General features: G+C 39.3%; 1 protein-coding gene across 4 annotated transcripts in view; it reads right to left on the reverse strand.

The window, feature by feature from the left end:
* LOC122978908 (zeta-sarcoglycan) overlaps positions 1–25,426 on the reverse strand; it is a 283,738-nt gene that overhangs the window by 76,264 nt on the left and 182,048 nt on the right. The gene's annotated exons all lie outside the window — the stretch shown is intronic.

Here is a 25,426-nt window from a genome sequence, read left to right on the forward strand (position 1 = left end):
AAGCCTATCCGCTACATTCTTAACCTTGAGAGCATCCATCCAAACTCACACACATGTTTTCTGTGCTTTCCTTCTCCCCCCCCCCGTAGCCCCTGACCTCACCCGTCTGGACCCAGTCAATACAGTATTAACTTGTATAACCAACACTGCCTGAGCCTGTATCAACCTTCACACTTCTGCCAGCCTGACATACTCAACGTCTGATTTGCATAATACATTCAAAACAGCATTCTGTCTGTGAGTGTGTTTGCTTGTTTCTGATTGTGTGTGTGTGTTTGTATGTGTGGAAAAAAAAGGCAATTATTCTCAACCTAAATGAGCTAAATGCCATTGTGACCCTGACCTCTGCTACACTCTTTAAAGTCTGATTGAACCAGACGCCGCCCGCATTAGTTTACATTCAGCGGATGTGTGTTGCAATGAATGCAAACAACAATGTCTGCCATTTCTATTAAGTCTCAAACTCAATCTAACCTTTTACTATCTCCTTCTCTCTCTCTCAGCCCCCCCCCCCCTTCGTCTCCCTTGTCCCTCTCTCTCTCTTTTCTGCATACATCAGTCTGCAAAATCTTCCGACTCACATTCTTAACCAAATTTTCCCTCCGTTCTCCCTCTCTCCTTCATTACATCTCTGCACTTACATCATTTCTTTTTATATTCTCTTCTTTCTCCTCCACTCCTTTCTCTCTCTCTCTTACTCTCTTTTAAATTGCTTATTTGTTTTGGCGGCCCTAAATGAATAGCTCACAGGTGACCCAATTTCTCTGTTGATTTCCCGAAATTAATATCTTGCTGCATTCTGGTCTGAATTCCAAATGAGAATTGTGTTAAAATTGGAAAGTCGTTGATCCGTTGAAATGGAAAAATCCTTCCTCCCCCCCCTCCCCGTCCCTCCTTACTTCCTTCCTCTACACTCTCAATCTCCCTCTCTCACCCGTTCTCTCTCCATTTTACTGTTTGCTATGGATGGATATTCATTGTTTTGTGGTCCGCTATGTGAGTCGAGACGAAATTTCTAATATGTCACACCTGTCTCTGTGCTCTATTTCGGAACGTCCGGAGACTCCCGGGACGGGCTGATTACAAACACAAACAACCGCACAAACATGAATGAAGAAACACAAAATGCACGCATGAAGCATACGGAAGCAGACACATGCATGGGCATTCACAGAACCGGTGACAAATTGTGACTATGTGGGTAACATTCACACCTACATACATCCATAAACACATATTTTACACACACTCACTAACATCCAAACAAGTGCTAAGGTACAAAGTCATACACACCCCCAGCCTCCGTGTACGTACACACAGATGCACACCACCCACTCATATAGAGTCAGGTAACAAATTTGCCAAACAACAAATGAGCGCTCAACACGGTTTATTGTGCATTGCCTCTCTCATCTGTTTCCCAACGCATGTATGCTGGATTAATTATTTTCAACGGGGCGTGTGATAGGCTTCACTATATTATCTTTCCACTCTGTTTAAAGCGATGGGCGCTTTGTAAGGCATGACAGATGTAATGTACTCTGAATCATTCCAGCTCAATGGGCAGTGTGCATGAACAGGCCTGATCCCATTCACTTAGTGCAGGACTCTGTCATTTAGAAGTGCAGCCATAGATGGAAAGTCTTATTTGATTAAGCACTCATATGCAAATACATGGAAATAAGGGGCTGTAAATAATTGCTGAATATTAAACAGCTGCTAATGTCTATTTATACAACAGTTGATTGAAGCCAAATAATCTGACTGGTGGAAACATGAGTAGGTAACCATAATGGCTTGTCCTTCTTGATGAAGAAATGTTTTTTTTTGTAGAAGCTATCAACATTATTTACCATGCACAGCATCAGGTGCAGAATCTCAGCTCCCTATGAACTTGGTTACCAATTTTCACTAAAGTAAGATATTGTATTCAGAACTATACATACAGAATTGTACACTATACCCTGATAAATCTATCCTGGCAGTCTATTCAATCATTGTTTGGAAAAGCTTTTGTGGATTGTGGAAAACAAAGGGATGCAACAAGAGCTGTCATGAAGCATATTCTGCATCAGTCAAACTCAACGGGACAAATTCACTGGTTCTTTTTTGTTGGCACTTTTGTTAACGCCAAGAACCAGGCCATAGACACTAGCTTCATGAAATTAAAACTCATATGTATGTCTACAGAAATACATGTGAACACTGACTCCTAGTTAAAGGGCTGCTGCTAAAAACATACTTTTTATCTAATAAAAATTGATTTTTTGATTATTCTGTTCCCTGGCTATTGGTGAAGACTGACTGACAAACAAAGTAAACACTAGATGAGCTGATGAGGGCAACGACAACGGCCAAAACAAGCTGGACTCTTCTTCTACAACAAAAGTTACTGGAGTTTACAGTCTGTTTCCCCTCGTCATGCACATTGGAAGAACTGTAGGTGAAGTGAACTGAAGAAAAAACCAAAAAACTACCATATGTTGCTGTCTCCTTTAATATATTTTGAGTTGAAAACCTATTCAGTTAGATTTCTGTGACATTAAATGTTTATTTCTCTCCATGAAAGTCCTTATTTAAAGCTCTGATCTTCAGTGATGTTTGCATAATGTTTGATGGTGATTTGATGTTGTCTCATTTTAATGTTTGATGTTGGTGATGTTAAACTAATAAAATTTTTGCACAGCAGAATGATAATCATTTCATTTCTCAGATTTCAATCCAAGCTAGAAGTATGCAAGCACATCCAAGCTGAAGAGGGCGGATGCTGGGCTGAAAGTGAGCAAATATCTAAATAAACATATACGCAGCTCGCACACCGCAGGGCTCCAGTGTCCACTGAAATGTATTGCACCAGAGTGACGCTTCCGCCACTACCGCTCTTCATCAGACTCCATAATTAGATTTTTTCTACATCGTTTGCTATATTAGCCAGCTAGCTAACCACGTAGCTACTTTCATACCTTGTCAGCTGAGTGGAAGGCAATGTGTGAGGATCTTAAGCCCATTCTGCCTATAATGCTACGCTATAACATTAATAGGAGTGTAACTAATGGTAATCTTACATGTATTCTGTTACTGTATTGCCCTCCAATCGAACAATTCCAGTCATTGCATTTACAGAACTTAAAATTTAAAAGTCTGGTTTTCCATCGGATACGTTGAAAGTTTCCCCTGAACGTGGAGATGCTGCTGTTTGTGACTGTTAACATTATACATTAATAGGCAAAATATGCTAAAGATGACATGTTTCGATAAACAAGATAAAAGTGTTTCTGACTCGAGTTCGATCCATTGAAATAACGGTTCAGGATCGGAACAAAACTGTAGCATGAATCTCATAGCTAGCCTGATAGAGTAGAGAATACCTGGTTTAGTAGAGAGCAGTGGTGGAATGTAACTAAGTACATTTACTCAAATACTGTAGTTTAGTACAATTTAGAGGTACCTGTACTTTACTTGAGTATTTCCATGGCATATTCTGATACTTTATCCTTCCACTCCACTACATTTCAGAGGGAAATATATGTGTAAAATATACGTAAAATATATGACCAGTTTGTTATATATGTATTGTTATACGAAGATTAGTATCATGTGTTGAAATTAGCTCTACCATGACAACATTAAAATGTTGCTCACATGTACATGTCAATGAAGCATTATTCCAATCATTTATATATGATAAATATATTACACTCCATTTTGCATAATCAGTACTTTTATTTTTGATACTTCATCTGAGTACTTCTTCCAACACTGGTAGAGACTAGAGAACATAAAGAATAGGAGCTGATATATTGATTTTATTACATCAAATTTTTTTATATTGATTTTTTTATATCAATATTGAAATTATTTAGTCCCTAATATCGGTATCGGCCCCAAAAATCCAGTATCGGTCGGGCTCTAGTTTGATGTTAAAAGTCCAATCTGTGTTTGAATTATAGCACACTCTAAGATGTGTGTGTGTGCATGCACTGTATGTGTGGGCACAGTTTGTGCTGCATGTTCAGTTTGCTTTCTGTAAGCAAAGAAACTGACATATTACTGATATGACAATGCAACATCCATCTACTTCTTCACCGGAGACATGAGGACACTGCCGATTTTCCATGCCATTTACAGAACACAGCTGCAACACGGACACATCCACATGCTCGTATTGACTGCCAAATGATCTTGCTGTGGCCAATTTACAGCAGCCTCACAATGATTAGAGATGAGTCCACCTCAGATAAGCCTCATCGCCATCCAACATCACGTTCACACAGTATCATTATGCATAAGAGCACTGATTAAACAATACAATATGAAACCACCCTACAGCGATCCCGCATAAAACACATCAAACATTTCGATATCAGCAAGCCTATGTTGCATTATAATAATATAATTTAAGACAGGAATATCCTCGGGCTGCCGCAGGGAGATGAGTGTGTAGTATCACGTACACACATGCAAAGAAAATAATTAAAGCTTAACAACAGCATAACAACATGCAGCAGCAAACTATATTCAAAACAAATCCTATTCAAAACTATTTATTTTGGAAAATGGGTTTGTAAAGATATGTGATATATGTGATTTGATTACATTGGATCATATTTGTAGGCCAAATAGCAGATGCTAGCAGTAGGATTAATACCATATACAAAGAGAACATAAGAAGAAACTCAAAATTGAAATCCTTTGATGTGTAAAATACATGAAAATGTGCAGAGGAAGTATGATTTCAGCCTTGATAGGAATGAGCAAAATACAATAGCAGCAATGGTCGCACCGATGGATAATTATAAAAAAAAAACAACTGCTGTTTGGTGAGTGCACGTAGCACATTTACTCACATGTATCATATATCATTTATGATGTTTATGCTCAGCCTACTTCTCTGTTTATCGCTCTCTCCTGCTCTCTGCATTGTCCCTCTGGCTTTTGTGTTTTGTCTCTCATTCATAAATCTCCCCTCATCGTGCGAAATGTGCGCAGAGGAACAAATGAATACACTGAAGGCGCACGCATCACGCTGTCTCTTGTGAGCTGACACAACATACACCGCTGTGCCATTAATTCAGTTAATAGTTTAATTTCACTTTGATTATAAATACAGGCACAGGGCTGCCAGCCTGAGGTAGCCAATGTAATTAGTCAGGTAATAATAAGCTGTGGACTGGTGGCTCATCATCGCAGCCTCCAGCCTCCAGTGCAGATGGGTCCTAATAACAGCTTTCAGCCTGCCTGTCTGTCTCACTGGCTGTCTCACTATCTCACTGCATGTCTGACTGTCAGTCTAGGCAGGTCTGGACTCAAGGTTAATAAGTGATGCCATTGGTTATTTGTGTTTAGTCATCACTCTAATAACAGCTTTCAGCTCACCTGTCCTCGCTAGCTGTCTATCTTCATATAGTGTCCATCTCGACAGCGAGGACTCGAGCCTCATAGAAGCTACATTTGGTTGATTTGTCTTTGCCATCAGCTTAATAACAGCTTTTAGCTCTCCTGACTGTATCTCTGAGGTTGCTTGTCTCACAGGCTGTCTGTCTACCTCTCTATCTAAAAGGCCACGGACACGAGCTTAACACAAGATACTTTCAGCTGTCAATCTAATATAAAGCTTTCAGCTGTCCTGTCTCTGCATGTCTTATTCTCTTCCTGTCTTTCTGACAGTCCAAAAAGCTACCGTCACTTCACCCTGTCTACCTGTCTATCTGCAACTCGGTCTGACTCTCTGAATGAACTCTGATTATTTCGTGTCAATTCCGATTGAGCAACTCAGTTATCAATTAAATCAGTATTCACATTCATGGTGGGATGGGTGTGGCTGAAAGCTCTGCCAAACCGGTTTGTAGCAAGCATTCAAACCTTTCCTTAGGTACCAATAATGTAGAGTATTCCCTTTGTTATTAACTGCATTACCTTTGCAGTTGAGTGCATTTTCTTCCACATAAACGTTTATAAAGCCAATTTATAAGATTGAGATTTACACTAAAGACTCTTTGAGAGATGATTCCAATCTGAATCTTAAAGAGCAGTAGGTTCACGGCTGTCTGATTATGTGGATTCATCTCTGTATTCATTTGAGAAGAGTCCCACTGTTATAAACACTAGAGGAAAATGTTTTGTGTTACTTACAAGCGTAGGAGGATGCTATGAACAACAAGGGCAAGACAGACATGATAGGGAGACAGTGATATATATTGTACAAACAAGTGCTAAATGAGTTAAAAAATGGAGGAGCTGAGACAGAAAGGGAAAGTTGTTTAAATTTATCTGCAAAGACAAGTACATTGTGCTGTCTATAGTCCAAGTTAAAACAGAATACCATTCAAAGAGAATGTGATAAAGTGCCCGCGGTGTCCCTCCATTCCTCTTTTGACTTTAATTCAGCTAATTAGCAAGGACTATTAAATAAGTGATGTGTTTGTTGGTGTGCAGTGCTAATTTGTTGTTTTGAGTCCCCACGGCAATATAACAAGAGAAAATTGCTGCTTGCTCAGTAGCTTACTCTCAGAGGAACTTGGATCTAATATGTTCAAGGGTCTCCATGTGCATTCAGGGGCCTTATCATCTATTTAACATGTCATCAGTATCCTGTACAAGCCTTGTGTCAACAGTTTTGAGATCAGTTTAGTCCGTTTAAATCTCAAAGTGACAGCTGCTCTGAGACTCAGCCAAGCCATGCCAGATCATCGTGTGTGTGTGTGTGTTTGTGTGTGTGTGAAGGCACGACCTTAAGAATGGAGGTCAGGACCCTCTCTCAGTGACTGCAATTATTTTAGACCTCTATGTCAGAAACATTAAATAAATGAATCACAGTGCTGCTTAATTGGATTGTTAAACATCTGTTTGTGATTTCTTTTCAAAATCTTTTAAAACAAAGTTGTACGGAGATTAAAAAAAAAAAAATGTAATTATTACCATCACTTGAAAGCCTGAAAGCTTTACAGCTAAACTACAATAACTCAAATTGAGTGTCACAGTGAGTGTAAAACTTTATCTAAAACTGAATTAATTATTCTATCTGAACCACTAAATTGGCTCTCACTGGCTTATTTCAGGGCTGGAAACTGTAGGTACAGCTTTATAACTGGTTGGCTCAGAGCTGCTGGAGCTGCTGTCTAAAAAAGAACAGGAAGTGAGATTTACTCATTTTTGAGCCCCTGTACCTCAGTGGTACTACAGCACTGTAGCTTTTTGCCAGATTCCAGGCACCTGTTGCATTGAATGGCTTCTCATCTTCTTTCCTTATTATGAACCACTGTCGAACATGTCCCCTCTCAGTGGTTCACAACACTTTTTGGTTCTTTTGATGGAGGCAGCTGTGTTGTGATGTCGTTAACAGCATAAATTGCTGTATTACAGTGAAGAACAGTTACTTTTGGTGGAGCTTCCTCAGGGCTGTGCTGAAGTCTGAAGTCAGAAGAGAGTATGAAGTGCGCGGCATATGCTTGAATATGGGGAAGAAAGGTGCAATATTAATGGTAGTAAACAGATGTCATTCACTGTTGCACGGACATGTGACAATGCATATAGCTCTGCCTGCTGCTTTAACATAAGTTTCAGCCAGGTGGAATTCAATATTTTTAATGCATCATGCATAATAATGCATAATAATATGATTTTAGCTACTCACCAGAAGTTGTGATAATTGGATTAATCTCTCTCTAGGCTGTTTTTTGGCTACAAGGTTAGGGATCGTTAAAATCCAAAACATCTCATCTGACTGGTTACACACCTCTGTGTAATAAGCCTGCCTTCAGGTATATCCAAACACTGGATTGATCTAAAATATTGGTGAGATTAATTTTCTTCTGACACTAATGTAACTCTGGTGTTAGTTATACACAGCAGTTTCAAATGATTTGCATTTGTTGTGCTTTTGCACAGGGGCATGTGTGTTTGTTAATGCATTTAAGTTTTGCAGCATCTTCAAGCGAGTGTTCACTGGCTCGTGGGTGTGCATGAATGCATTTGAGCCCACACATGCTCGTTCTTTTTATATTTACATATGCAGCTCAGTAAGCTTCTATTTCACCACAAGAAGCACAGGTGTGTGCTATTTGTAAGTCTCCAGACACCAAACTAAAGCAACTGAAACCATTAATCCAGCTCACCTGCTAGATGAAAAATAATTTGCTGTCTTTTCACACCTTCCAGGCGATCTCATTATGATTCATCTAAAGATTCATAGCCTTGCAGTGCAGCGGCGCTACAGGAACCTCAAATGTTTTATTTTACTGTAATTCAACAGCTTTTCCAACAAAAAGAAACAAAATCCCCCCTTCTACAGTCAAATGCTTAAATGAACTGTGAAGTGTCAAGATTTTATGGGGATTGATAGCATAAATTACTGCTTCTTTATGCCTGAAATGTTTACATGGTGGTGAATTTTCGGCAACACTCTGACAAATTTTTTAATGGGTTTTTTTTTTCCACTAGCATTTTGGGGGTTACAGCCTCTACCGTGCCACCATTGCTTATTCTGCCAGACCCAAAGAATGGATTGTACTCTACCACAGGGGAATGTAGAAAAAGATGCAAAGATACACAGATGGAAAGGGTGAGAGAGTTGGGGTGTGGTGGACTTGGTGTGGGGTGTGGTGGGAACAGGAAGTAGAGGTAGGCAGGGACCTCCCGGCTTCAGGCTTGGAGAGAGATAAATCTTGAAATGAGGAGAGAGGGAACAAAAAAAAACAAGAGAAGGAGGGAGAGCAAAATAGAGATGGAAGGCAGAGGAGGGTAAACCACAGAGCATTTGTTTTAGAGATAGACACACCAAATAGATCTATAAACAGAAGCTGCTACATCAGCTTTTCTACTTTCTGCTTCTCCACGATAATATATATAGCGCTAAAGAGACCAGTCAACAAAGTCACACAGCTTGAGGAAAAAAATGCCAACTGGAAAAGAAATACTGGAGGAGATTGAAGTCAGATGAGCCACTGCGATATCACATTCGAACTGGAGGTTGTTTCAGATATTATTTACTATGTATAACTCAGGTTGTCCTGCAAATTGAAAAAGAAAAAAACTAAATATATATAGAACATATGCACACTTTTTCATCAGTTACTCTCCCCTAAATCTGTCGTCACATGACTCACTGAACTTTGTGCACGGTCTCCTGATACCAAATGATTTGACTTGCTTCATTCTCCCAAACATCTAAATATTTTCTAAATGAATATGAATGTAAGTCTATTAATGAGCTTCTTGAAATACATCTAATCTGTGGTGAAATTAGCATTTCACTGTAGCTCCTGATAAAAAATACTTGGCGTTTCTACCCACGTATTTCATATAGGAGAGATTGAAGTGAGGGTTTTTACAGAGCGTACCTCCCAACCTGAGGGCTTAGAGATAAAATATACCTGAGGATGTTTTACAGTTTTACAACAATTCAGATTAGAGCTTAGAGAACATATTTTCATAAAGGTTTTAAGCACACAATGTGAGGATATGGTTAGTCCTGTTGTAGGAGAGCTTCTGCTGTGGCTGAACAAAACCTGTCAGGACATGATAAGAGAAAAAAAATGGTCAAAAAAAAAAAAAAACAATAAAAAAAAAACAGACAAAATTATGTGCATGCTGGCAACTGTATACCTGGTAATCATTACTCTTGTTTGTTTACTTTCCTGCAGTCTCTGACTCACTTATTAATGCATGTTGGACTGATACTGTTCGGTGTTCTGCTATCTGCATACACACAGAAAGACAGCTGCGGCACTGTATTTGTTGGGATGCTTGTCTTTCACACCAAACCTGAACTCTAGTCCTAAACTATGCCTCGCAGAAGTAAGAATCCTCAGAATCTTCTCATCTTGGTGGATTTTACTTGTATTTGTATCATTGTACAGACACAAGCAGACAGGTCAGGATCCAGCCGGCTAGCAGGTTCAAACCTGCAGGACCTTCTAGCTGTGAGTCTATAGTGATAGCCACTGAGCCAGTGAACCGTGATCTTGGTGAGTATGTTATTATATTATGATGTCATTCTTTCTTCAGCCCCCTACAGGTCAGCTCCAGTAATCTGAGGGAACTTACTTATTTGCAGATAGTGTGAATTCCCAGCACAGGCAGCAAATCAGTAACATCTATAGAAAAGTAGGACTTGTATGTGACTCATAGTGTATGGTGGTATTGAATAAACATCATATAGCTATGCCTGCTCTGTTTGTTTCAAATGCGGGCATGGAGGCAAAATTAAATCAGTTGTTTCCTTACAGCAATGAAGCAGTGAGGTGTTGAATCATGATCCTGCCCTGTGGGGCTACAGCGTGAGCCAGCCGAACTAATCCATGATGTCAAACATATCTGCAAGCATGTACACTCACACACACACAGCGTACCACACATCAGTCTGCAGAACACATGCATTCATAGTCAAGGTCATTATATTTACACATGCAACATTAAGTATATAGGTTGTGTTCAAACTTAACTAGCTTGAACAGCAAGATACAGAATTACATTTGAGCACACACACACACAAACACACAGAGCAACCGAGTCAATATGGACCAATGTCTCTGACTGCATCATATTTGCCCTTATTTGTCTATATAGAAGCAAATTCTCCCCCTCAAGTTCTGCATCCTGTGGCATGGTTGAGGAGAAGAAAAGAGACAAGATAAGTGGAGAGGATGGAGGAGGAGGAGAGCCGAGCAGATAAAGTTGCAATGCTCCATTTGCCATGAAATATTCCCCTGTGGAACAAATACTTGAGGTGAAAGAGGAATAAGTTAACTCTGGAGAAGTTTGTGTGTGTGAGAGAGCGATAGAGAGAGATGTGTGTGTGTGTGTGTGTGTGTGTGTGTGTGTGTGTAGGAGGAGACTACCCAGTGTCAGAAACAATGCATGTGTGTATGTAATGTATGTGTACATTTAAAATGTGACAGTATTTGACCTTGTTCACCTGTATTTGTGTCTAAATGTATGTGTGCTTAGATGTGTGTGTTTGTGTGTTGGAATGTGTGTTTGTATCTGTCCACGCAGACATATCTTGCTGCTAATAGATTATTGATCAGGGTCAGTTTCTGAGACCTGTACTGGCTGACTCAGACATGCACACACGCACACATGCACGCACGCAGACACACACACACACACACACACACACACACACACACACACACACACACACACACACACACACAGAGTTACTTGCAATCTCCTGAATACTTCTATTGAAAACAACTACTCCCAAAATGTTTGCTTTTCCCTTCTTATTCACTAATCATTCTAACGTGACTAATGTGATGCTTCCTATCATTGGCACACTGGTTTGGAGACAGGTACTGCAGAGTCATGGATTCCAAATAGTAATCTTTGAAATGATATGAAAATTCATTTAATATCAGATTCCTTATATGTGTTTTATTGCTCGGATGTCCCTCTTCCTTCATGTGCTTTCCTTGCTGTCTCTCTTCCATCCAATTCCCCAGGAGATCATAACAGATCCTTTTTCATTTGTACAGAACTCATGGGCAAATGGCTTCTTGTGTGTGCATGTGTGTGTTCAGAGCCCATCTTCTCTTTAATGGCTGTACACACTCTTCTCTTTAACCCCGTCACCTCTACAAAGTCAGGACAATCCATTTCATCAAAGCAAGACAGATCAGATAGCTATCATAGCTAGCAGAAATAAATAACACTTACATTACTGGTCTATTACTAGCCTAAAGGCTGCAGGTTCCTCCGCTAATCTAGATCACAGTTATCGTTGCTATAGGAAATATGGCACAAAAATGTACTGGCTTATCCTTTGCCTCAAGGTTATCGGATTAAAGCCTGATCTACATCAGAAAAAGAGAGTGCAGCTGCAGCTAAAAGAAATGAAACAAAATGAGAGAGACGAAAAAAAAAGCACCATTATTTACTGGGAAATAGTTTTCAGTGAAGGGTTTTTATGTTTCACCGGTTACTGATGTACAGAGGAGGGAGAGTGTGACATGCTAAATACCCAAATGCATCATGTGTTGTTCCAAAGTGACCAGTCATTTAAATAGACTTTATCTCTCTCTCTCTCCTGTCAACACTAACTTATGTGCCTTTTTATCCGGCTCAACTCCACCAGCTTGTTATCCCATAGTCAGCCACTGAATAATGTATGCTGGGTCTCCCCCCCCTCACCCACAGGAGCAGTGTTAGAAGGGATATGGCTGCTTACAACCGAATACCCTGATTCACTAGGGGCTTGAGACTGGTGGGAGTTTTCACGTTCTTATTTTCTATAAAGACCCGATCCTGTTAAACAGTACAGGGGGGAAAAAAATGCTAAGCAATTCTTTGTCTGCTTCGAAACACTTTGAAGAAGGAAATGGGCAGAATTTGCAAGATTTTTCAGAACTTTTTCAAATGGACTAAAAGCTTCTGAGTGTTTGTCTTACTGGATTCTTGAGAATTCAAACTATGCCAAAAACCAATCCAGTGTAACAATTAGCTCTTTTGGTGTGAAATGATAAATCACTAAGCTTGTTTAGCCGTGCAAATTCCGTGCAATTTTATCACTCTTTGCATGAAAACAATCAAGGGAGGAAAATAATTGTTTTTTCAAACCTCATCTCTAACATTCCTTAGTGCGGCAACCTTTTTGTTTGCATTTTGGTTTGCGAATTGAGGCTTTAATCAAAGCTCCCCAGGGTTTTTTGGCTCATTTTCTAGCAGTTCAGTATGTCTTCTGGTTTGTTAGTGTCTCATTGCTGTGACAGGGATTTCCTGATGTTGGCCTCTCTGCAGAGCTCTCAGCCATGTGATGAAATCCCCAGTCGAGTAGCTGCCTTCATAATTACTGGGAATGGTTTACAAGGGTGGGACACGAGAGAGATGGAGTGGATTCTCTTGATGGCAAACTGCATAAAATGAGACATGGGAATGGCTTACTCAGATGAGAGGTGAGTGTGAGAAAAAGAGCTGGGATTTTGTCTTAAGGAAAAGACATGATGGAGATGAAAAAAGACAGAAAATGGTTGCAGTCCAGGGAGCTAAATGAACTTGTTGTGAACATGGTGTCATAATTTCACAGCACGAAAAGGTTGGACACAGCTAAGAAAGATGACTAGGTATCGGTTTGAGTGGTAAGATGTGATGTGTGACATTAAAATGACAAAGATTAGGATGTATGCATACAATGCCATACAGCAATTCAAGTGTTAATAGATAAAACGGTGAAAATAGCTTCAGCTAAACTTCATCTAGGTGTTACATAGGGCACCGATACTATGCTGCCGGTCACAGCTGACAATAAAGTCACATAATGGAGAATGCAGAGCAGTATAATGGTACAGATCTAAGCAGTCTGAATGGAAAATATAGAATTTAATGGGAATAGTTCGCAAAGATGGGGCAAAATGCAAGGAGAGGATTATCGAGAATAGTTTCTACGATATGAGAAAGAAAGAGGAATGCATTCAAAGAATAAGACAGGACATACAGAGTGGGGTAGAGCTGGTTCTCAAGGATGAAAATAAAAATACACCTTGGAAATAGTTTCCAATGAAAAGAATGAGTGAACTAATGGTACGTGAGGAGCTGCGTACAATAAGTCGTCCAGATGAGGGACATGATGCAAGAATCCAAGGATAAGTGTTAGTACATAGTAAGTACAAAATCACACTTTTTTCATCCTCTCTGTCATTTTTTTCTTTTTTCTTCATATCCTTTTCAACTGTCTTCTCTTCAATTAATTTTCAACTCTCAATTTTTTTTCCAGGCAACAGAAGACCACCTGCTTATTTACATTCTTGTTTTATCTCGCTTTGATCTCTATCCAGTGCTTAGTCCTTCATCATCCTTCCCTCCCTCCCTCACTTCCTTGTCCTTTCCTTCTATCTTTAGTATCTCTTACTGTTTTCCAGTCATCTTCAAGGTACAATTTTGGACAACTATTCGCTGTATGAACACTACATTGTCAGGATTTTTGGGATGTCTGGGCAGTGGATATTTGGGAGAATCTTGTGTTTGGTATTCAGGATTATCATACCTTTAAGTTACTGAGAATCAATATTCATGTTACTGGAGACTCCTTTGCTACAATTTCCTTTAACTTCTCTGAGTTGGACCATCTGTTGTTTAGGGATTTCAAGTCCTCTCTCTCCCTCTTACCCCTCTCTCTCTCTATAACTCTCTTCTCTCTTTTTTCTCAGGACTGCCCGTCGGTTTTGGTTCATGGTTCCTGTCTATGTTTCATCCAGTGTACTTTGATCTGGGTCTTTATCCTCCCGGAGACTCAGCCAGTGTTTGCTCTGTCTTTCTCCATAGCTATTTTTGCATCATGTGTTGTTACTGACTAACTGCAGCGCTCACTCTCAGCACCTCTGGTCTTTTTTTATTCCTTCTATATGAATAGTAAATGTTCCTGTTTGTGTCTTGTGTGTATATTTATCCAGGTCTCTGTGGCATAGTGCTGATTTTGGGATTGATGTCCTACAGCTTTTGGTAGCATGTTTGCTGTGTGCTTTTTTTTATAGAGTTTGATTCATCACTACTTGTAAAGTGCTGCAAAACTTGAAGTGTATTAAGTTACAGGTGGGTGTAATTTAATACACTTCAAGTTTTGCAGTAATAGGTATATAACATTTTTTTCTTTTTTTATATAAAGTTCTTGTCTGAATATTATAATTCACTTACTTTGTAGTTTTTTCAGACTTGTGATTTGGGGTTGTATAAATGCTACTGGATTGGGAGGAGAAGTATTGGTGCCACTGTCGCAGCTATGACTGGAACAATCAAACAAGACAGTCATTAATGTTAAGTATTTAATCATCTAATGTCATCCCATTTCTGGCTCTTGGGTTTACAATTACAAGGAGGGATTTGCCAATTGGCTGTTGTGATTTTTGAACACTGGTCTAAAGTTGAGTATGTCGCTACATATGGGACCAATGACCTAAGCAACTAGTTAAGGACCTCTTGGCCTGAGCTCTGTCACCCCAGGAGTATCATCACCATTATTGTGTTGTAGCAAGCTCTAACAACTCAAGGAAGAAAAAGATCTCACTTCCAGGCTGACATTTTAGGGCAGCACTGGGATTCTATCAGTGGCAGATGCATGTCTTTGTGTTGGCCCCCTAGAAGGTGAGCCTTTATGTCACGGTATCTCACTATGTCCTTTGTAAATTTACCATGTGACATCAAGGAGTGATACAGTCTCAGTACATGATTGAATACTGCTGCTCTTTTAGGAAGGATGAGGGAGCTGTCCAGGTGCTGGAGGCATTTTCCAGTAAAGGGTGCCGTACCTTGACAACAACAACTATTAGTCTTCAGTCTGCCAAATTGTATTCTCTTTCAAGAGCCACCCATTATCCACAAAGAGCAAACATTTATTTACTGCCTTCACTTGAATAAGTACTTAACTTACTATTACACACTCAAAACCATTTAATCTGCTATCAAAAAATAATGAAAAGGCCAGCTCACTCAGAATGTCATAGTCATCCACATAATTAAAACATTTTTGCTGTTGTCATGCCTAAGCTACAAAACATCATTAATTACATGACAACATAGCATGAAATGCCATTACCTGAAAACCTTCAATGAATGAGATATTACACAAATTCTGACTGAATAAGCTTACAACCAAGAGACAGACTCAAAGGATGAGGGAGATACTTTATGTTTTGCATGACAAAATATTAGACTTTTTCCACACATTCAGTTTTAACATGGTTAAGGAGGGCAAGATGTCTGCAGTATAATTTAAGTGATATCAATTTAATCTTGATTGGTTTATTGTTAGTTATTAATTCCACTGGTGGCCTAAACAATGCATTTTCTATGTTGGTATTGTTACTTGTAAAGTGTAGTGAAAGTGAGAATTTAAGTCTTAAAATATGAAAGGTAGTATGATGAAGATTAAAACAAAGAGCTTAGAAATGCACAGCTGAACATTAGGAACAGAGGTAAACCTATTTACTAACTCTCCGCCTGTTTTTAATGAAGGGATTTGCCAGCCTCTTGAATTCTGGCAAATGGCCTTAAGAAATGTATTCTCATTTAGAGCACTAAGGTTGGCAGAGGAAGACTATAGCCACTCTGGATGAGCCTTGCTCAAAATCAGACATCTCTGCCTGGTCCATCTCTTCCCCAAACACTCCTTTTCAACCCTTGTTTATTTGTTTCCTCTTTGAAGATTACCTCTGATAAAATCAGAATGAAGAAATGAACTGTTTACACAGAAGATTTTCTACAACCTAAAAAAATGCTATCAGTCAAATCATCTTTAACTTTGTTCATAGTGTGTTTTGCCTCTTTTCTGGCAATACGAGTATATGGAGGCGGAGAGAGAGTTGGTAACCATAACTGTACATAGTTTGGAAGAAGTTTGAACACTGTGAAGTATAAGGTTTTTATTTCCACCTGAATATTTTTTGCTAACAGATGCCTGCAGATGATATATAGCTGTAACTTAGCTGGAAAACCTAATGGGACCACAGAAAATGAATATTTTATATGTTTTCTAAGGTCATGTCAAGGCGTCATCCATGTAGAGACACAAATAACCCCTGCTTCAGAGTAATTGAAGCATAAACACATTATAGTCTTTTGTTCCCATGTTGAAACTAAACTTTGTGCATATAAAAGAGCCAAAACAAGTGCTAAAGTGGAAAAGAAGTTCATATAAAAAGTAAATCACAGCAAACTATCTATATTTACATAATTTCCATGTTGTGGCTTTATAAAAAGCAAAAAAGCAGCATATGGTCATTTTCAGAATTTCATTGGCTATTTGACACACCAGTCATTGGCAGAATCTATTACTATTGGCTTGGTCTTGGTACACGAAAGAAGAGGGGAAGGCACTTCCTTTCAATGCGGACTCTCGTTGGCTATTGTAGGCTGTGGACAGGACATGGAGGCTCCTATTGGATCAAGTGAGGTGTCAATCGAAAGGTTAGAGTGCAGACGCTACTTTGATACCAAGATGTGGCTAATGTTTACATTCTAACAAGAGTTATGATGGAGATTATATTGGAAGATTAGGACATCTGCCGTCTAATTTAAAATGATGCAGCAGCTATTGGATATTTGTGGATATTTATTAATGCAATAATGTATTTTGCACTAAACATTTTATTGGATTGGATCAACAGGACCTTTGCCAATGTAAGAATACTGTTTTTGTCATATCAGTCAGTGGAGTAATATGAAGCTTCATAGGTAAGTAGCATGAATTTTCTAATTGTTTGTTGGAAATCTAATAGAGGTGTTGATTATACCTGCTGTTGTGACTGTATCTTGAAATGGTTTGTATTAACCGAATCACAAGAATCCTAGCTTTCCAAAGATGTGTCACATGAGTACCCACTTAAAGACAGGAGTTGTGTACATAGTATGGTTGTGTGCTTAACAGTATGATGGTCCATGGACGGGCCATCGGAACGTTAAGGGGTTTTAAGATGCGCTGGACTATTTCCATGATATTATCATATGTGATATCAATATTTCATTTTTTAAATATCATGGTTATCATCAATACTGGCGTATCGCGACACCCCTACTACAACCCAACAATCCTTCAGCAGCATAGCGGCATTGCCACCCACCAGTTTCACTGTTCTAGCAGGTTTGGTAGAAAGAAGCCATATGTGAGTCACAGGTTGGGCTACTTAATTAACAAATTTGGTGCACTGATTTCACATTACTTTCCCCAAATTATTCACTAGACCTGGAGCACTTAACCATTAGGTGTTGTCCCTTTAATTTACCTCAGGAGTTCTGCTCTGTGATTATAAATGCAGATTATAAATGCATGAGATAACTCATCCTGAGGCTGTTTTTACCATAGCAGGGGGCTGTAATTTAAATACAGTCTAAGCAAAATATTATCAACCATTTTCTGCCCTTCACATGGTAATAAAACTTCATGGCATTGCTTTTTAGCTTTTAAAAAGTGGGTCTGCCACTCACTTTGGCGCAACAATACAGGTTGTTGTAAATTGACTCACTAATTGATAACTCTTAAATCTGTGCACATTTTTAGTCCTCTTTAATCTTGTGAAAAACGTTACCTGCTCCTAGCACCTGATAGCCCAGATTTCATGTTAACTGAAAATGTCTGCAGGATGGATATGATCACTGTTTGGTTAGGACAAAACAAAACAAAAAACCCTCTCCCAAACAAATCAACTAACAAGAACACATGCAAAAATGAAGGAAGATATGTTCAGTATGAAGCTGCCATCCTTTGTTATCCTACAGGGGGTGAGGAAGACAGAGGTTTCAGTAGACAAGTACACCATTGCAACTGTAAAGGCTTGCCTTTCCAGCAGTTAGCAGAGTTAAACCTGCTTCCCTTACACTTATGTTCATGTTACTGAAATGCAACTGAAATTATCATTCACTTACTATCTATTTTTTATCATGCACTTCCTCTCATACACACACACACACACACACAAACACATAGAGAGAGGAGCAGGACAATATGTAATTAAGGCTGAACCACATTGTACCAATGATCTGCACACTGGTAATTAAATCTAATCTGTGTGTATCTCCTCAGTGCAAGCAAGTGTGTCTTTGTGTGCGTGTGTATATGAGTGTGAGTGTGTGTTTAATGTCATAAGGCCATAGCAGTGTAATGCCACACTCCCATCCAGTTAATTAATTCAAATGTCCACCCTTAATTAATTTCACACAGTGGATTGTGACCGTTCCCCTGGAAACAACCAGAGAATACATAAACCTGCAGGGACAAGGTGTACACTAGGGTATGTATAAATCCACTGTCAACGTCTGTTTAGTGTATTTTTGGTTTTAAGTGGAAGTGTGTTTTTTTAGCAGGTGAAAAATATCTCAAGGTTACCTTATACTGTATGCTGAATCATTACAGGGTGATATATACAGAGGATATTGAGCTTATGAAATAATAATACATGACAATTACAACAACACATGGAATAAATTATATCTTATTATTACTTAATTAGCTTATCTGGCAAAGTAATGAAAAATACCCTACAGCGAAGAATAGTTCAACCACAACTAATATAACCCAAATGAAACAAGTCTATTATTATTACTATGCACTGGGGATGTGCAGAAACCCCGATATTTGAATTTGTATCTACATTTGTTGAGACAGCAAAATTATTTACATTTGTATTTGTATTCGAATAAAAATGGAAATAGGGATAAAAATCAAGTTTTTGTTTTCATTATGCTTTTAATTTTAGGATATTAAGAGTGTTAAAATAAGTGTTTATGAATAAACTATCTCCAGGTCTCCAACTCAAGTCCCAGATCATAGACGACCGCACTGACTACTGAGCTAAACCAAGTGCATCGCCAATGCCCAGACAGACCTCTACTTATTTATACACCCATAATACAGAGATAGCGCAGCGTGTAACATGTAGAGAAGAACGATTCTTGCTTTGCACTTTTCATTTATTGCCTATTTTTTTACAACTTAACTTTGTGGAAAGGAGAAGGGGAACAACAGGTTATGGAGAGTCCCATAAAATTTATATTGCTTACTTGCATGCCAAACAAATATGTTGGTTGGATGGAGAAAATAACTGGGTCCACTCGATTAGAAGACAACAACAGAAGAATATGAAGAGGAAATTATTTTACTTCACTCGCAGATCATTTGTAGTTCAACAGGATATTGAAATAGACAGCGCAGTAAGAAGGATATAAGTAAATGATGTTAGACCAGCCATGGACATCCAGGACAGTTTTCAAACTTATCTTTACTTATTGCTCATCTTACTGTGATTCATGTTAGGTTTCATTCAGTGTAGTTAACATGAATACCTCTCATGTCAGAGCATACATCGACATGCCTCATTTGACACTTATTACACTGAACAAAATAGCTCTGGCTGTGGAATGAAATGTCTCTTACTTGACTGTCTCTTTACCTAATATAGGCCCTCATTTTCCCACCGATGCTATCACTGAAACTAGCCGTGGGCTAAAAGATAAATTTGTCTGTACAAAGCTATCTGCTTGCCTAATCATTGTGCCAATTATTGCACAGAAACCAGGATTGGGGGGTATTCAAACTTAAATATACAGAGAAAACTCTTTAAAGCTCTTCATGCTTTAAAGCGAAGCATCACAATCCTTTTTGCAGTTCTCATATTAAAGCTGAAGCCATGGTTGTTACAGACAGAAAGGAAAAAGAGTGTGCTGTGGCTAAAAGTATAGAGTAACTTTGGGTTGAGGTAATAAAGTCTAAAATAAAACTGCACTCAAGAAGAAACCCAGCCAACTATCAATGACCCTGAGTGTGTGTAGATCACTAAATCAAATGTTAAATGGAGTGCTGGCACACAGCTGATGGCCTTGTGCTCAATGGTTACTACTGTCTTTGTGCCAGCAATGCAGCATTTATGGATGTGGAGGGAAATGCTGCCTAGAGCCAGGATTAGTTATGAGGAAGCGAAGGAGTTAGTTTATTAAGACAGGTACGTCATCTCATGGGCATCCCCATGTCATGATATAAGTAAGGTAAAGAAAAGAAGAAAAAAAGTCTTTAAAATAAATGAGAGTTAAATGCAAAATATGTCATTTCTGCTGCTAGGGGTCTCTCAATCCAAATAAAAACAAAAGACGGAGTTTGAAGACATTGTGAAGCAGAGTGGGATCATGGGAGTTGTTGTCTTCATTGTTAAACAATCAGCTTCTCCACGTTTGGATTACATCATTGTTCATCGTTCAGGATGTTTTTACTAAGAGCTGAATTATCCGCAGATGTCTCCTCCTCTCCAAAACAAACATACATGGGATTAAAACTGGTTAAAAAAACACTGAATAAAGCAGTTTCATGTAAAAAAAATCAGTGTTTCTCTGATGCTGTTCAGCAGACAGGGGATCCGGGAGGGGCTCATGTTTGCTCAGCTTGTTTCTCTGATAACTTAAGATCCAGCTGTCCGATGACTAAAATCCTTCATCCAATTAAAAGATATACTTAAAAACAACCAAGATCTAAAAAGTTTATAGTAAAAATGTGACTTAAACCTGAATAAAAGTCAACCACAACACCGATGTAATTATCTTGTATGTGTATACTCTTTGGTAGACATCACTGTAGTTGTCCACCACAATGACGCTTGGAGAGCTTAGAGATACAAGTTTGCTTGACGAGGAAGTGGCAAGCATATTTTTGATGGACTTTGGAAGGCGTGATATCCATTTTAATGACAGCATTATCAAAATTCTTAGATTTAACATGGTACAGCATGATGTGCCCTTTTTCTCCAGTCAAGTTTTGTGATAAGGGCATTTGTTGTGGCTTTTGGATGATGTGACCTCTCAGACAGCAGCTGGAGGGAGGGATGGAATGATCTTTTGGAGCAAGGGATTAATATTCTTATTCATTTTGTCTCGTTTCCTCTCTCCCCTCAAGGGCCAATGTGACTTTCATTCTCCTGACATTCTAAAAAATGCTGTTAAATGTTAATGGAGACTATTTTTACATAGGTCGCGACCACGTCTGGCACACACGTACATACTGGACACTCACACACACCGGACACACACGGGAATCTGGACATTTGCCCAAGCAGACAGACAAATATGCAGACAGTCACACGCACATACACACCCATATGCTCAACTACACACTCTTCTAAGCTCAGTCTGGAATCAAAAATTGATGACCGTATTCTTGCTTCGGGAAAAATGATCAAATAATCCCCACTTCCACTGGCCCCGCTAACCTCTTCAAACCTCACACAGTCAAACTTTTCTTTCGTCTTTTTTTCTATTATCTTCAATTTAACTTCAGTGGCAGCCTTGACTTCTTATTTGATATCTATTTTAATGTTGTGGAGGACATGGGAAAAGCTTAGACATCTGACAAGCCCTCTATGTCTGCATGGTGGCGCTCTCATCTTCTGACGTCGACACTTATTATCACCGACAGTGCGTCTAAGTCATTCCTTTCCGCAGGCTGAAGGCAGCAGAAATTCTCATGAAGTGAGCGCCACCCGCTAAAGGTGACATGCTGTTTAAATCAAATAAACTTTACCTCTATTGGACTTGGAGACACTACACATTGTGCTCATTTATGGTAGACTGGTGAGTTATACTTTTCAAGCAACAAGAAATAAAGAAATATAATGGAAGGAAGCACCGGCTCATACTCTGTCTTGAAGCATTTCAAGCTGGTGAATAGAAGCTGGGTAATAAGCATTCCAAGTCAAGGTGACTGTAATAAAAAAAGTGACCAAGTCATGCATGTAACACTTAAGAACGTAACATATTGCATGAATCCCAATAACCATGCAAGCACTAACTAATCTTGTATGTGCACAAGGGATTTATTTTATTTTTATTTTATTTATTGATTTGACAGGGACTGTGCTCATTAACTAACAGAAAAAAAATAACTGTAAATGAACCAGTTCGCCTAAAATGCTTATTTTCATCTGTTGTCCCTGGCCAGATGTTTATGAGGCAATTTTTTTTTAAAGTGGGACAGTTGGGCTGATCACTCTTGCTGCTCCCCCAGTCCCCAGGGATACCACCTGAAAGCCTGTTCTGAATCTGAACCAGTTCTAAATGAGTAAGTATCCTCACTAAACCCTTAACAGTATGTTTAAGGTTGGTTCTTTTATCAGTACTTGAAGAAAGCAAGGAGTGAGTTATTACTGATGTTTTTTTGATTTTATGGAAATTATAGGATTTTCACAGTGAGAGAAATAAAAAGCATGTGCACCACCACAGAGCTTCTCTCATATGTGGCTGCTGACAGTGCTGTCAGCCAAAGAGTAAATCACACTAGACCACAGAACAGGAGGTTGTACGAGCATCTTGTTAAACAATAGTTTCTCCAACTATGCTGAGAGAAACGTGTCACGTATGTAGTTAGTTCATTTTGAGACAAGACTCTGTAAAAGTTTACAGCCTAAATAGCAGTAATATTAATTTATTTGAACTGGTAACCGTAATTAAAATAGTTATTTTATGAATTTTGTTACTTTACCACCACTGGCGCTGTTTTGAACAGACTTCATTGGCATTATTAACCATGACAAGTGCAGCAAGACAATTTAATTTCACATTTCCCTCTGTTCATGGTAAGTGAACACAGGAGAGCAGAGAGCATCTCTTTTTGTACCTGACAATTTAGACACACAGACTGACCCGTAGACATTATATAATGTCAATTTAATTTCATCTGAGTCATTCAACACAATATGTGGCACATTACACCCACTGGGAATGACATACAATTCAAATGGCTCCTAGAGGCTGGACTTCCTGTTCACAATGTGTCCAAATGATAGCTTGAGATTATTACATGAAAAGCATCACCTTCACAGGGTGTCATTACATGATGATGAAGAGCGCTGTGGACATAAAAACATGCCACTCTAATGTCTCAAGACACGATTGCAAACAAAAGAAAATAACATCATGCACACCAGGTGACACGCAATTAAAATCAAGTGTGCTTGACAGCGTGACTTTGCCACATCTTTATCACCAACAAAAAACATGGATGGAAATTCAAACAAACAAACATTAGCTTCTATTATTCTTTAGAAAAGCTGCAAGTGCAAGCTACGCCGGGAAACATGCTATTAAAGTCAAAACAAAACCAGACTGTAACAGACTTGCCACAATGCAACAGTTCTACAGCAATAGCCCTGGAATTATAGCCTATACCAAGGTCTGCATCCGTTCAGTTACATTTACCCAAGATTGTTTACAATGCTGCAAAGTCAAAATCAATAGGGCCTGCCAAGACGGGAACAGCCTAATGTTCCATTAGAACTCTCTGCTATTCAATTACAGCTCCAGAGTTGGAGAAGTTTCAGCTAGCTCAGGTCCCTAGAGAAGAAGCACAGAGAAAGTATGAGGCAGAGAGAAGGAGTAATAAATCTCAAACTGACAAACAGCAAAAATAAAGCTATGGCATCCTCCCACCTTCACCCACCCCCCCGTACGTTACAGTCGTCCTTGAAGTAGCAACACAGGATCTGGACGAGAGCGGTTCTTTAATTGTTATCGGACTTTTTCATTATGTTCCATACTGTACGTTCATTGTTGTTTTTCATTGTCACCCATCTCTTTTGTATTTTTAATTATCCTCTTATAGTGTTCCACTTCCTAACATCCGCCTTTTATACATTACATCCATCTCTTTATATGTATACATCTACCCTCAACTGTGTGTGTGTACCAGGGATTTTTTTTTTCTCCCCAGGAAGTGAAGCCCTTATCCAGACAGTCTACTGCGCATAACTAGGCCTGCCTCTGAGAAGCCAGTATCACTACAGGGGTGAGAGAGAAAGATAGAAAGAAAAAAGACATAGGAGGAAAGCGATAGAGAGAGAGAGAGAGAGAGAAATGTCATAGACAGGGGGTAGAGGAAGAAAAGGCCTAATAAAAGGGAAAAGAGCAACATAAAAATAAAAGTCAAATCAAAAAGATAGAGAGGGACAGCAAGAGAGCAGAATAAATGAAGTTTTCTTTGTAGCTCCTGTGGTGGTGATAGGTCGTCATGAGGTCCCTATGGGGACAATTATAGGACCTAGTGGCAGGAGTCAGTGTTTTTTGTGTGTGTGTGTGTGTGTGTGAGAGAATGTGTGCACTCATGCATGTGTGTGTCACTAAAGACAGGCCTTTGTGGGAATAGAGGAGAGAGGGCGAGATACAGAGGGAACAGAACATTCACGATGTCCCTTTTAAAATACACCAACACACCATGAAATACCCTAGAAAACCTGCTGCTCTGAAGATAATCCCACAGCCTCTGGCTTACTACAAAATCATCTTTCATGTAAATGCATACTTGTATATACAGTACATATACTATGTAAATCCTTTACATATGCATACTTTAAGACAAAAAGAAAAACTCAACCAATGTTGGAAATCAAGCACAGCAACCATACAGAGCTCTGTGCATTGACCGTCTCAGTCCTATCATACCTAACTACTACATCTTCTCTCCTATGTGGGTCACCTGACCTGATCACCAGCCATATGTCAGCACAGTTCAACTGCAATTTCTCTTGTAATATCTGTCAGATAGTCTACAGTATGTTGCCTTGCTGTCAGAGTGTTCCAGCCATTCCGGTTTACCTGCTGAAACCTGGCAGGTCTGACTGCCTGTTGCTTCTGTCCTGCTCAGCATGTTATGTCACACCTATTTGTTGGTCCTCACCACATTTGTGACAGTATGATCTGTCCAACATTGTGATCTGTCCTATGCCTCTATGTATGTAGCTCTACACTTATTGTCAGAGCACAGCTACGTGCTGTGTATATTATCCTCCAGACACTGGTTTGTGATGTTGCTCCCAGGGCTGGCAGAGATTTTGGCCACTGACCAGCTTTATCCTGTGGCCACAGAGTCTGTGCTCCAGGTCCTGTGTCCCTCAAAGCTTCCCCGGTGCCTTCAAATGTCTGTCCAGCACGTTCTGTGTTTCTCCATTGCCTTCCAGTCCCTGCCTGG

This window comes from Thunnus albacares, chromosome 3, assembly GCF_914725855.1.
Source record: "Thunnus albacares chromosome 3, fThuAlb1.1, whole genome shotgun sequence".
Taxonomy (NCBI): Eukaryota; Metazoa; Chordata; class Actinopteri; order Scombriformes; family Scombridae; genus Thunnus; species Thunnus albacares.